This window comes from Ursus arctos, unplaced genomic scaffold (genome assembly GCF_023065955.2).
Source record: "Ursus arctos isolate Adak ecotype North America unplaced genomic scaffold, UrsArc2.0 scaffold_8, whole genome shotgun sequence".
NCBI lineage: Eukaryota > Metazoa > Chordata > Mammalia > Carnivora > Ursidae > Ursus > Ursus arctos.
Genome location: NW_026623100.1, coordinates 82,432,474 through 82,446,331, shown reverse-complemented (window position 1 = coordinate 82,446,331; position 13,858 = coordinate 82,432,474).

Here is a 13,858-nt window from a genome sequence, read left to right as displayed (position 1 = left end):
ACCCCTAAGATTCCTAATTAGATGTGGAGAGCAGTGGCTAACTTCTTAATGTAGTTTGGATTCTACAGGGAAAGTGTGAAATAAAATTAAATGTATAGAGCTTATGTAGAACTAAATATAAATACATAGTGTTTTACCTACTTCTGGAAACGGAGCATGGTCGGGGACATATCCAATAAATTTAGGCTTTTTTGAAAGAAATGAAAATGTCACATCACCTTTGAAAGAAAAGTAAACCATTCACTCCAATAATTTTTAATTTTCTTTACTTTGTTTCCCTGATCTTGCCACAGGTTTTCAACTGTTGTTTTTAAAAAGAGACGAGGATTTCAAAGTAGCCTAAAGTTTATTGGAATACCTCCTCCGTGCAACGTGCTCTAAGGGTCTTCTGGAGAACAGAATAGTAAGTATTCTAAAACCCTTCTCCTGAGAATTTGGGACTTACTACGGTTGAGTTGCTGGAAGAAATGTGCAAAAGGAGTAAAGTGTGACCAGGAACCAGAAATCACAGTGGTTTTGTTTGTTTGTTTGTTTGTTTTTGTTTTTAAAGATTTTACTTATTTATTTGACAGAGAGAGAGACAGCCAGCAAGAGAGGGAACACAGGCAGGGGGAGTGGGAGAGGAAGAAGCAGGCTCCCAGTGGAGGAGCCTGATGTGGGGCTCGATCCCAGGACCCTGGGATCACGCCCTGGGCCGAAGGCAGACGCTCAACGACGGAGCCACCCAGGCGCCCCGGAAATCACAGTGTTATTAGTTCTGCCCTGCGTCAAGGGAGTCGGGAAAGGTCTGACCAAAGTATAAACGTGGGAGATATTAATTTACTTATTTACACTCTATATGTTCTTAATACATCTTGAGACTATTACCTTTCGGCTGTACTTTGGAGAATGAGTACAGTTTCAAAAAGATCAAGTTCAGGAGAAAAGTAGTATATACAGAAGAGACATCAGGTAAGATATTATGGACTACCTAATGGGAAATAATAGTTTAAAATGTTTTTCTTATCATAGCATGTTGTAACTGATAGTGCCAGTGGGATGAATGAATGAACGTTTGTAAAAGCCTAATATACACATAGAATTACCAAAATCCCTACCATCGAGAGGCGTGCTATACCTCTTTCTGTTTTATGCGACATATTGTCTTGTGCAAAGTAAGATGATATGCATCTGTATTTATGTTGTCCTTTGATTAATATGTTAAGTTACATTACTAAGTCAATATAAGTTTAATGTTTGCACAATAGCCTTGAATACTAATGCATCTTGAATGTATATCCATATTTTTACATATCATTCTCTTCATCTACTTTCTGAACTTTTCTGCAGGAATTGCTATAACTTGCATTACTACCAGCACTATATGAAAATATTTTTTCAATCATCTTTATAATTTAAATAACAGATGTTTTATTTTAGTATTGTTTTATGTTCCTTTCTGTAATTAGCAAGCAGGTGAGGGTATAAATTTGTGTTTTGTATGTTTACAGTTTATTTGGGTTAGGACTCATTCTCTCAAATTGTCTTTGAAACTTCATGTGAGTGCCTGTATGTCTTAAAACACTGGTTGATGACAGCAGCCTGTCCTGGAATCATTCTAAATCTGAGAATATGTATGAAGGTCTCCTCTGCCTTAAATCACTTTTGCCCTGAAGACTGAGCCCTGAAAATTTCATAATTCAAGACAATACATACAGTGTAGGCATAATCTTCTGAAAAATCTCATTAAGACATAAAATACTATTCACTTAATACTCTCATTATTTAACCAATATGCATTTATGTCTAAAAACTGTAAGTTCTTATGTATAAATCCTTGGGTGATAAACGGGTCTGGGTTTAGGATCCGCTGTATATTAGAATCTCTTATTGTGCATTGGAAACTGTAGGCTTCTGAATCTGATAGACTTGGACACAAAGCCCACCTAACGAAATTGGACATTGGATAAATCATATAATCTCTTTGAAACTCAGGTTTTTCTTCAGCTTAAAAAAAAGTACAAAACTCTCATACATTCATGAAAAAACATATAATAAATGTAAAAAAATTAGTAGTAAGTTATAGTACGTACTGTCTCATGAGCTCACTAAATGGAATGGCTCCAGTATAAAAATGTGTTATTTCATTTTTGTGATTTTTCAGAAAGAAGTCCACTTTACTTTGTTTTCTTCTTCTTTTTCTTTCATGGTACGGCACATCATCTTTTCTTCTGTCTCTTTTTCTCAAATTGTTTACTAGTTATGTTTACCAGCCCTTCTTCCTGCTAAACCCATATTGTTATATTTTCATTTCAAATATTATAACTTTCATTTCTAGAATTTCCTTTTTTTTTTTAATAACCTCATTTTCCAGTTGATATTCTTTGTGTGCTCACTCATTGTGACTGTCATTCCATTCAAGTCCTTGGTCATGTTCAAACAGCTGCTTTCAATTTCTTGTCTGATATTTCCAACATTTGGAGGTCATTTTAGGGTCTATTTATAGTAACTTTTTTTCCTTCACCAGTGTTCACATTTTCCTCTATTTCCACAAATCTCTTACTTTTTTTTACTGCGTAGTGAACATTGCAGAGGACGCATGGGCATGATCCCCTGAGCAGACTGACTTTTGTTCTGGGAGGAGTTAAAGCACTATTTGACAGCCCTGAACTTGTGGAAGCTTGCTTGGTCTCACACTCTGTTCGGGCTGATGTTGGGAAAGCCCAGAGTATTTCCTATGCTCCTGTGTCTGGCATGTGTCAGACTCGAAATTGTGTCTCCCTCCTGCGGGTAGAAGCTGTGGTCTTTGCTCTGGTTCCATGTGGCTGCCTTTCTCTCCGGGTTCCTGGAGCCTGAAGAGCACATGTGGGGTTGAGACGTCGGCCAAGGATACTATACACAGACTTTGGGGCTGCTCTTCTGTGGTGTCCTCCACTTGGGTTTTTTTTCCTGGTTCCAGCCTCTCTGACATCCCCAAACCTGGTTCTCTGTTGCTTCAAGCCAGGATGACTGTAGCTTCTGTGTGAGTTCCAGACCCATACTTCCACGGGATCAACCGGGAAGTTCTCTCAATGAAAAAGTCATATAAAGCTGGATCTCCCTCAGTGACTATGCTTCATTCTTTCCAAAGCCAAATACCCCTCAGTTTATTCTCAGTGGCTTCAAACAACAGACTTAAAAAACATTTTGAAACATATGTTGTGCCCCCATGTCGTAGGTGTTTTGATTTCTCAGGTTGTCGGCCACCCAGCCTTGCCATGTGCCGTAGTTGGAAGGTGCTGGGGAAGGTGAGGTGCAGAGAGAGGCCATCAGCGGCTGGAGCTTATGCTTTTAAAGCATCATTTCATATGCTCTTTGTTCAGCATATATGACCACATATATGCTCACAGAATCACCTCACCGATAGGAGAGCATCCATGATTAAAGGATGATTTCTTGCAATTTTGTTAATCTGTAAATTATCAGTCACTATGTTGGTTAAACATTAATTTCATACAGATTGCTAATACACAGTTGTGGAGCAGATGCAGAAATAGTACCTCAAAGATATTTCATACCTTTATAGATATTTTACCTCAAAAATATTTATAAAACTGTTAGCATGTGAACACAAACAGTGACTAGTAAATATTTGAGAGGTAGACCTAGAATCTTGCAAACCAAAACTAGAGTATATGTCTCATGTTTGAAAATTATTTGTCCTCAAAAGCATATTTTATGATGCCAAAGGTGAAGACTGACTTATTTCTTGGGAATCTCTTCATTTTGAAAACAGTGACTATTCTGATCCCTAGCGAGACCAGCTATTTTAATCCTTCATTGGCCATGGTTGGTTGTGAGACCCAAGGGGAGGACCATCACCACGTGTTGCCTTGGGGTCCAGTCTGGCCTGAAATCTGTCCAGGCCAGCCTTCCGGTTCACGGGAGTTGAGAACCTACTGGCACAAAAGACCCCTTTTGAAGAACATTGTATGGACTCGCCTCGTGGAAACACTAACCTTGGGAATTGTTCTGATGATCGTATTTTGTGTTTCAGGGGGATCTCATGCAGTCTCAGCTCTGAGGAAAGTGTTGGGTCTCCTCGTGACACTGCTTGGCAGCCAGGAAGGCATGTCTGAAAAAAGGCAGGTTAAGCGTAAATAAATACTTCTGAATCTTTCTGCAGGGTAGCCATTTATTTAACTTTGTTTCTTTTCATGCCGGACCCGGAGTCTGAGAGAATTTTAATGTGTTCTCTCTCTCTTTCTCTCTCTAATATCAAGAGAAGAGCAAAGCATATTTCAAAATAACAATTGTGGACAGTATTAATATTGTTAATGAAAACATCCTTGGCAGATCGTATGTGAAACCATATAGGTAACCCTCCAAATAGAGCTTCATTGTTCGGAGCAAAATGGAAACCACGTCCCTGGTTAACAGAAGAGTTGACAGATGGGAATGTAATGAGTCTCCTTCTCTTCTATCATCATAAGGGAAGCACCTGAGGATCAGGGACCACATTATCCAAGTAAAATTGAAGAAAAACTAATCAAAATCTTCGTGAGGTAGTGTTTCTCTTTAAATGGATAGAGAGGATCTCCTTATTAAAGCGATCATTTTGCTTGATGGACAAAATAAACCTGGTCCATATGATGAGTGAACTTCACTAACAAGAATCTCTTTTGAATAAAATGGTAATTCTGTAGTTGTGCTTTTCAAATCATTTGTTAAGTGTCAAACACTGAATTGATTAACACATGATAATATATGAAAATTAGGGAGCCAAAGTGGATGCCATTGGAAAGCTTTATAAAATTATCAGAATCTGCGAATTCAGTGTTGTGTGGCCTTATTGTTTTCAGCTGGAATAAGCAAAGACTGCTGGAGTTTAAATTCTATGCCTGGACTGGGGCATCTTTTCACTATCACTTTTTTTTCAGAATCCTTAAAAATACAGCAAATATTGCAGATGGAACCCACACACCCAGTCCATCAGTAATACTGTTGTATTTTATCCACTCTGAGATCCCACTATAATGACAGCAATATAGTGATTTTTTTTAAATCACACAGGTGGAAAGAGTATAAAGTGGATATCAGTCTACATGAAAATATAGCTCACATAGGAATTTCTCCCATGCACAGAGACTGATGAAACCATGTCCCCAGGCCTGGCGTTGAGAAATGAAGGGTCATCTAATGATCAGCCAAGATTTAAGGAGAACTTCTAACAATAAAAAGGGATAAAAGATACACAGAAAAACTAATTATTCAGAAAAAAGCAGAGGTAAATGGGTGTTATCCTTTTTTGGGGGGGCAAGGGAGAGGGAGAGGGAGAATCTTAAATCCACATTGGGTGTGGAGCCCCACATGGGGCTTGACCTCATGACTCTGGGATCCTGACCTCAGCCAACATCAAGAGACAGACACTTAACCAACTGAGCCACCCAGGTGCCCCAAAGTAGGTATTATTCTAAATAGAAAATTTGGAGAGTTCTGAGGAAAAAAATTCAGAAGAGAGACAATCTAAATCTGAGAAAGAACTATTTACCAATTAAGCATATAATTGCCAGAATAAATATGTAACAGAAAAATAAAGAAAAATCTCACAATGTAGAAGGAATAGAGGAAGCCACAGAAAGACGATGAGAAGAACAATAAAACTAAAGAGGGAAAGAGAGTGCCATGGTTTGTATTGTGTCTTCTGAAAATAAATGTTGAAGTCCTCAGGGTCCATACCTCAGAATGTGACCTTATTTGAAAATAAGATTGTTGTGGATATAATTAGTTAAAATGAAGTCATACTGCAGTGGGGTGGTCCTACTCCAATGTGACACAGAGATGGACACACTTAGGGGCAGGCCATGTGATGACAGACACAGAGATTGGAGGGATGTGGCTATAAGCCAGGGGACTTCGAGATTTCTGGTAGACACCAGAAGCTGGAAGAGGACAGGAAGAATCCTTCCCTGGAGCCTTAAGAAGGAGCGTGGACCTTGGAAAGTGGCTGGCACAGAGAATGTTGAAGTAAATACAAGTACACTAGGCAGGTGCAGAGGGGGATTTGGGGAAAACCACCAAGTCAGCCTTCACTGTAGAAGGATGTAAGGGGATAATGTCTACATGATCAGTGAAAATGGTAGCAGTGTCATCTAGAGAAGTAAGGAAAATAGCACAACAAAGAGCTAAAAGAGTTAAAATTAGCTGTATTTAAAGAATGAGAAAAGGAGTGGGGCTATAGGGAGTGGAGGGTATTATTTATTATTAAAATTTTATTTGCTACTTACTTTTAGTCATAAGCATGATTTTGATTATTCATTATACAATACCATTAAAATATTTATTGTGAAGTACCGTTATTACAAGTGTTTAAAAATAAACTATTTATTATAAAAGACATGACATTTTTGTCAACTGAACTTGATGTACCTGGTTTATAATGGTAGACCAAATAAATTCACATTGAAATATAAATTCCGACATCAAATTTAGACTTCTCTCAAAGAACAAAAGGAAGGCTTTAGATATTAGGAAGTGTCCTCGAGAACCAGCATCTGCCAGTTTTTGAAGAATTAGACTGTTAAGTGGGGTGACGTGGAGTTGACGCTGATTTCCCAGAGGCTTGATTTTCCCCATCTGTCTTGGGCTCACGACTAGACGATGCTTTTCAGCTTCTCTTATGGAGAGGTGTGGCTGCGTGAAGAGAATTTGTCCATCTCCACCCGGGCACACAGCACCCTTCACCTTCCCTCTCACCCCCGCCAGGGCTGAACGTCAGGCCTGGAGGCGCACCCGGAAATCCTGAATTGAGGATAGTGGAGCGTCTTCCCCAGCCAAAGCTCCAACTGGAGCTGATAAGGAAATGTGATTAAGAAAATGCTGAGAAACCAAGCACACACATGGCCATGAAAACTCAACCCAATGGGAAGAATACGAGAGGGGGATGGCTTTCTGAGTCAAGCCCGATGGTTTCCAGCCGCCATGAACTTGACGGACAGAGCCCAGAGGACCAGCAAGCGATGGAACAAACCAGCTGCAATCTCCTCTTGCAAAGAACTTCAAGGTGTTTGTCACCACGGGAACCGACAGAAAGGAGATACGGCAGATGTTTACTGGTTTTTGCTAATGAAACCCTAAGCCTGTGAGTGACTGTTGTAACATCAAAACAGTATCTGGACGCCTAGACCAGCAGCGGCAGGAGCTGAGCTATGAAATCTTTTCTGTCCCAGGGAAAGCCTATGACTCAATACCCATGGCCACAGGGGTTCCTTGTCTTCTGCTGGCCCTGTTCTAAGTGAGGCTTTCCCTGTTTCACTGCCGCGCACTGTTTGTGCTTGGGGAGGGTGTGGGGGGCTTGGTGGGGCAGGTCTCATTTGCCACCATCTACTCCTGAGTTAGTAACAGTACTGACACTAGCCACAGCACATTTTAATGCAGGCCTTTATTCTAGCCACTACCTTTTACAGAGCAATTATCATAATTTTGATGAAGACACTAGAAGAATATGATTTCCACTGAAGCGTGGTGGAGGAACGGTCAACGTTGATGGTGGAAATACGGACTCTCGTCCTGTCTCTGGAAAGCACTCACTGTGGAGTGTCTTCACCCGGCCTTGGGGACTTAATTTCTTCACCTGTAAAAGTGGGGGACAGTAAGTTATAGAGTTGTGGCCGTGAACTCATCAGTAATCGATATATATCACAGTGCTTGGTACAGAATAGGTACTTGGGTGGGAGTCACCCACGAAGATGAGGAATGTCTCTACACAAGTCTTGAACTAGAAGAACATCCAACCTGCTTCACAACCAACTGGCCCTGTAAAGTCACATCCCTCTCTTTTGCGGTCCTCTGTCTTCCGGTTTCTAGGCTGTCCTAAGATTTTGCGAATGTCTCATCAGGACTACCTTCTCAGTGCTTTTAGCTCTGAAGAGTTGGGCTTTCATTTTACATGAATATCTGAGATCTTTAATTACATGACATCTTAGAGACACAACAAGAAATTTTATAAGGGGAATGGTACACATGCATCATGCCCCCCAGATGTTGTAAAGCTCTCCAAGAAATAGCAACGCCCTTGGTCTCAGGCAAGTGTCTTATCGGTATTTGAATACGCCTGTTTACATATTTCTGGGATTTTTCTGTAGAGCTATTAATACCAGTTCTTTCTAACATCTATGTTTACATAACGAGAGGGAAACAAACCCTTTCCTACAGGAGTATTTTTTACATACAGATACGGTCTGTTGAACTGAGTACCTGCGATCAATATTTTAGCACATGTTTTTAATTTTATGGTAACTAGATGAGATTTATTTAGTGTAGTGTGTGTATAAAATGATAAAGCACATACACTATGATAAATTAACAGATAAATTGTTTAATTTAATTAAAAAATAACGAAAATATTTAGCATGCCTATGATGTCAATACATTTCTTAGAATCTAAGATGGAAATATTTGATTTTGGAATTAAATAGTCGAAACTCAGCTTTTGTTCTGTTCACATTACATCCTTATTTTGTCGCATAATAAAGTAGAGGTTGCCTATAGTTCCCCTGTTACTGAGGCATATGGTTAAGGCCTCAGAAAACTGAGGTTTTGCTATAGGCAATTTCAGCCTACTCCGTAGTTAAGCTGGTACATTAAATGATATACTTCGGATTTTTCACCAAAAAAGTTTTCCAAACTGATAGCTCTTAATAAGTTAAAATGTATAATTGCTTTAATCACAGCTTTTGTTCCTTGATATTTTTTTTTCAAAATTGAAAAAATAAAACTTCTTTGAAGATTCTTTTGGAGAGTTTCGCATTCAGGATATAACACAGGGTTTGGATTTCCTAAAAACACCTGGGCATAGGGCAAACAATTAGTGCTTTTGTGTAAAGTCCTCCTGGGAATGAGGTTTCGTTAGGGTGACCGTCATTGCTCACAGCCTGAAGGAGATTTTGTCACTGATGTTCCTACATAAAATATTTCAGATGATACCTGCTCTCCTCATGACAATGATGATTGCCTCCAGGGCTCCAACTTCCCGGTTCAGGCCCTGGCTCTTGAGGCCCGGCAGGGGGATGGGGAGCTGGGGACCACGGCCCACCTCCCTGGATGCAGTGCTCGGACAGTAACAGACGAGGACGCACAAGCTCCAGTCCTGGCTCCTGCCACTGACTTGGTGGAAATTTCCAGGCAACTCTCCTGATTTCTATATGTCTTGGTTTCCCCATCCTTAAAGGTGGGAGAAGGAAGAGGAGGCAGGTGTGTAATGCAAAGATCGGCCCCACCTGTGGCACAGTGCGAGTCCCTGAAGGTGCCACGTGGACAGGGAAATCCAAAATTGCTTAAATTTTAATCAAATTGGAAAGCCAGTGCCGAGAAAATGTTCCGGCTTTCTGTCTCAATACTTTCAATACATAAGACACATTACTTAATATTCTCCATCCTGCAGAACAAATAATTTTAATAAATTCCACACATCTCAGCAGGGCCTGGAAGGGGAAAGGGGCACGAAAAATGTCAGGTCCTTCCCTGTCACTTTTATTTCCCCTCTTATGTCAAGTATTTGACTTGGTTTGTAAACTTTTAGATGTAATTCTTAGATCTCCACCCCATGAAGGCATACGGGGCTGTACTATACATTTTTCATGCTTTCCTAACAGTGTCTGCACATAATAGATGTTCAATAAATTAATATATAATAAATAACTGCCTCGTCTCTACTCACTCGTCACAGTCTCCAGCTGCAAGCATCCTCCACTTCGGGGCCATGCTCCCCGGACTCTTGATCACCCACACCTGTGCCTCCCCCAGGACTCCCTCCTGGACATGCTTTCTCTGGCCATCGCCTCTGTCCTTCCACGTGTCCATCAGAGTTTGAACACTGTGAAGGCCCCCACCCCCCACTGTCCCCTGTTTCCTTCCATCTGCTTCCTTCCCCCATCATCGCCCTTGGCTTTGTGGCTTTGTCCCATTCTCCACTGCAGGCCCTACAGACACCCCAAGTCCCCTGCTCCCTCCACCGGACAGATGCCCCATGAGCCTCGGCCCTCCCAGTGATCACCCCATCTCCCCTCATGCTTCCAGAGCACAACCCAGACACCCCCATATCCCCCAGCCCTCCCGGGGTGTCTCACCTGGCAGCCGTGCCCATCGCCAACAGCAGAGGAGCCTATGCTACCCCAGGTCTGGGGAATTCTTTTCTGTTCCTTAGCTAATACGCTTTCTGAATCTTTAGTGTGATCCTGTCATGACTTTGTTAGATCTCTTGTGCTCTCAAGTCCCAGCCCCTAACCAAATCCAGTCCTTCTCAGCTGATGACATCATCTCACATGTTTTTTTTTGGAAAATAGAAGCAATCAGAAGTGAATTTCTTCTTATTAGTATCTCAAAGTCCACAACCCTCCTCACACCCCTGCCCATACATATACTCCTCTCTGTGGGTAGAGAGGAAGGTGCTTCCCTCTGCTCTTCTAAAAGCAAATAATTATTTCCCTTATTTCCCCCCTTTTAACAAAAAAACCTTTACTCTCTACTCATCAGTTCTCTCTTTCTACAGGACATTTGTCATCACCAGAAAATTAATCCCGCCCTTTACATTACCCTGTGCTCCCCTAAGCCATCATACATTTTTGATTCTCCTCATTCACAGAAGAAATTCTGTGTAAATATCTAAAATATATTTAGATGCTTCTCTCCACATTTCTACTTAGCAGTCGATCTTCCAATGTGGCTTCTATCCCTATCGGACTGCATAAGAGAGGTGAAGTTGAACAAGCAAGACTCTGCTCTCATCCTAAGTGGCCTTGCGAGGGTTCCCAACACCAGTGACCCTCCTTGTCTAATTAAAATATTTTTTTCACTAGGGAATTGATAACACCAAGCTCCCCTGGTCCTGCGTCTGCCTTATAACTCAGTCTTCACTGTCACTTTCTTTTTCTAGCAGAACTTGAAATGTTGAAGCACCCAGAGCTCTTTCCCAGACAGACTCTTCTGTTTCTTGTCTGTTCCCCGTTCCCACTGGGCTCACCTAGTCCTTTGACAACACGGACAATATGCTCCTGGTGCTGTTTCCTATGGTTATTCTCCCTGTGCCTGCAGCCAAGGTCCCCTCTGAGCACCCCTCTTCTCCGTCGGTGCCTCCTCGACATTGACTTACAAAGCCACCCCCGCCTCAAAAACAAAGTTTTAAACACTAATTTCTGGATTAAATTCTCTTCCCACACTGTATTCAAAATGTTCTTCCCCCACACTTCCCGGCCAATGCAAATGCAGAAGTCACGCTGTTTCTGTCCCCAGCTCCCTCCTTGTCTGGCCGCAGATTGACAGGAGCCATGCCAGGCAGCCCCCTCCAGCCTCTCCCTGCCTCTGGCTCCCTAATTCCTTTCCCTTTATCCTTCAGGTCTGGGAGATGGGTGGCTTCTGCTGTTGCAGTCCCCGAGACGCTTCCCCCCTCCTGTCAGTTTTTCTGGCCCTGACTGTACCCCTGAAAACAGCACCTTCAGTAAATGACTCATTGACCAATACATGCCTTTTGTGTCCTGTTGGTGCCCTGATTGATATAACGAGAAATTGAGGCCCACTGACGTGGTTTATCTTCTAGTTAGGTGAAAAGAGCAGATCTCGATTTTTGTATAATGATGATTCAGAATTATTGTTTTTCAGATGAAGAATCTGAAGATCAGGTAATCTAGCCAAGGTTAGAGAGCTAATTGCTTGCATTCTAGATTTCTTATTCAAGACTAGGAAAAGAAACTACATATCTCACACTGTATCACATAACCTCCTGATTCCTGGGGCTAGTATTCTTATTTCACATTTTTCAATATAATTCCAGATGAATGAATTCTTGTTAAATTTTATTATAAGGTAAAATTGCTTGTAATTCTCAGCCTATAACGCAGTGGTTAGCAGATTACAATCCATGGGTCAAAACCGGCCCTCCACTTGTTCTGTTCTGGGAAATAAAGTTTTATTGACACGCAGCCACCTGCACACCATCCATTTATGTATCGTCTCTGCCGTTCTTGTGCTTCATAGAAGAACTGAGGAGCTGTGACGGAGGACCACTAAGCCTAAAATACTTTTAACTCTTCACAGAAAAAGTTTGCTGACTCCTGGTATGTCTCGTATGACTCTTCTATTTCATGTAACACAGAAATGAAATTTTGGGAAATTAGAACAAACTGAGAGAAATCTGGGGGTCAAGTTACACCCTTTTGTCAAATACAAACATTTTAAGCCTTTCTACTGCTCCCACCTTCCACCCCTACTTTTGTGTGCAAACAACCCTGTTAGAGGGCAGAGCTAGCTCGCTCATGTACCTTCACAGCATTTCCCCAATGAATACAGGTGCAGCACGCCATTCCTATGGCTTTCCAAGTGAGAAAAATGTTGACCATCATAAATAAATTGGGCTGGGGGTAAGATATTGCAATCAAGAACTTAAATTGGACATGATTTCAGTCTTGAAAGAGAACTTGACCAGGAGTTCCTTAATTTTTAAAATTGTAATCTTCCACGCTAACTGAATCTTCCAGTTTCCCCCTTGAAATGTGAATAAGACATGGCCCACGGCTCCATTTCCAAAACCCAAGCAGCTGTTTTGGTCGAGTTTAAAAAGAAAAACAGAGAGGGAGAGACAGAATTAATGTGGCCACTAGATTCCATTTAGAGTCGAAGAAAAGGGATCCCCGTCATGGTTTATTTAGGACAGATCAGTTATTGAGAACTTCATTGAGTAATTCTTTGTTTTGTTTTGTTCTGGTGTCCTGTATGTTTCTCTTATTTTATGTCCCTCAACTCCTTTACAGAATTAAAAATAAATGAGGAAATTAATAAAATATGAATTAGAAAGCTTGTTTTTAGACTGTTAATACCCTTTCATCAAACAATCGAGTGGGTGCTCCCCAGGTCAAAAGACACCACCCCGTTTGCTTCAGAGTTTCACCAAAGGTAAGAAAGACCTTTATTCTTAACACCCATCTTCCAAACATTCTATTTAGCGTAACACAAACAAACACTCTTCCTCACCTGTCTTTACCAGTGGAAGTCTTTTTTATCAGAATGGTATTTGCTCTCAGAAGGATGGGTGGAAGTTAGAGGTGCGTCAGTGTCTCCTACGCTCTGAAAGAGGCACCTGTGCTGCTTCTAACAATAGAAACCATCCGCAAACCGGCAGAAACCCGTGTGTCTGCATCTGCTGTGAGGCCCACTTGGAATATACGGTTTCCAGAAATCAGCTTTAATTGTGGGCCTCCAGTGAATAGAGTCAATTTCCATGACTGTAGGGCCTCTCAGGCAATATAATAAAATAAGTCATCAACAGCCTTGACACTATCCTTTCGCTATTAACACCCAATTACATATCGTAACAATAAAATGGCGCGGTGGAAAGAGAAAGCTCTCGTGGAAAGATACGTGTTTGACTCCGATTGTTAGTATTCAGTGGGTGTGCTACATTGGGCAGATCACTTCACATCTCTGAACTACACTTCACATTTGTTCACCGCCAAAACGGTGATAACCCATAAAACTTGGTATGGGAAGCAGATCACACAGGATACCAAAAGTGCTTTATAAAATAGAAAACCGTATTGTATTAGATCGAGGAAGGAGTAAATCAACGTTATTATGAAAATTACATATGTTTATGTTTAAAAAAATAGCATTCAGCCATACAATAGATCATACAGCACCAAAAGGGAATCTTCTTCTTACCCTGGGTGACTGCGGCCATCAACACCTTTCCAGAAACTTCTCTCTACCAAAGATAATCTTTTGTCAGAGACATAATTTGCCAGATGTTAGCCGTGCTTTGATTAATATAACTTAAGTAGGACAGTATTTTGCCATTTTATAAAATGCATTTGTTATTAATAAAATCCTTCCCAAATGAAAGGCATTAACA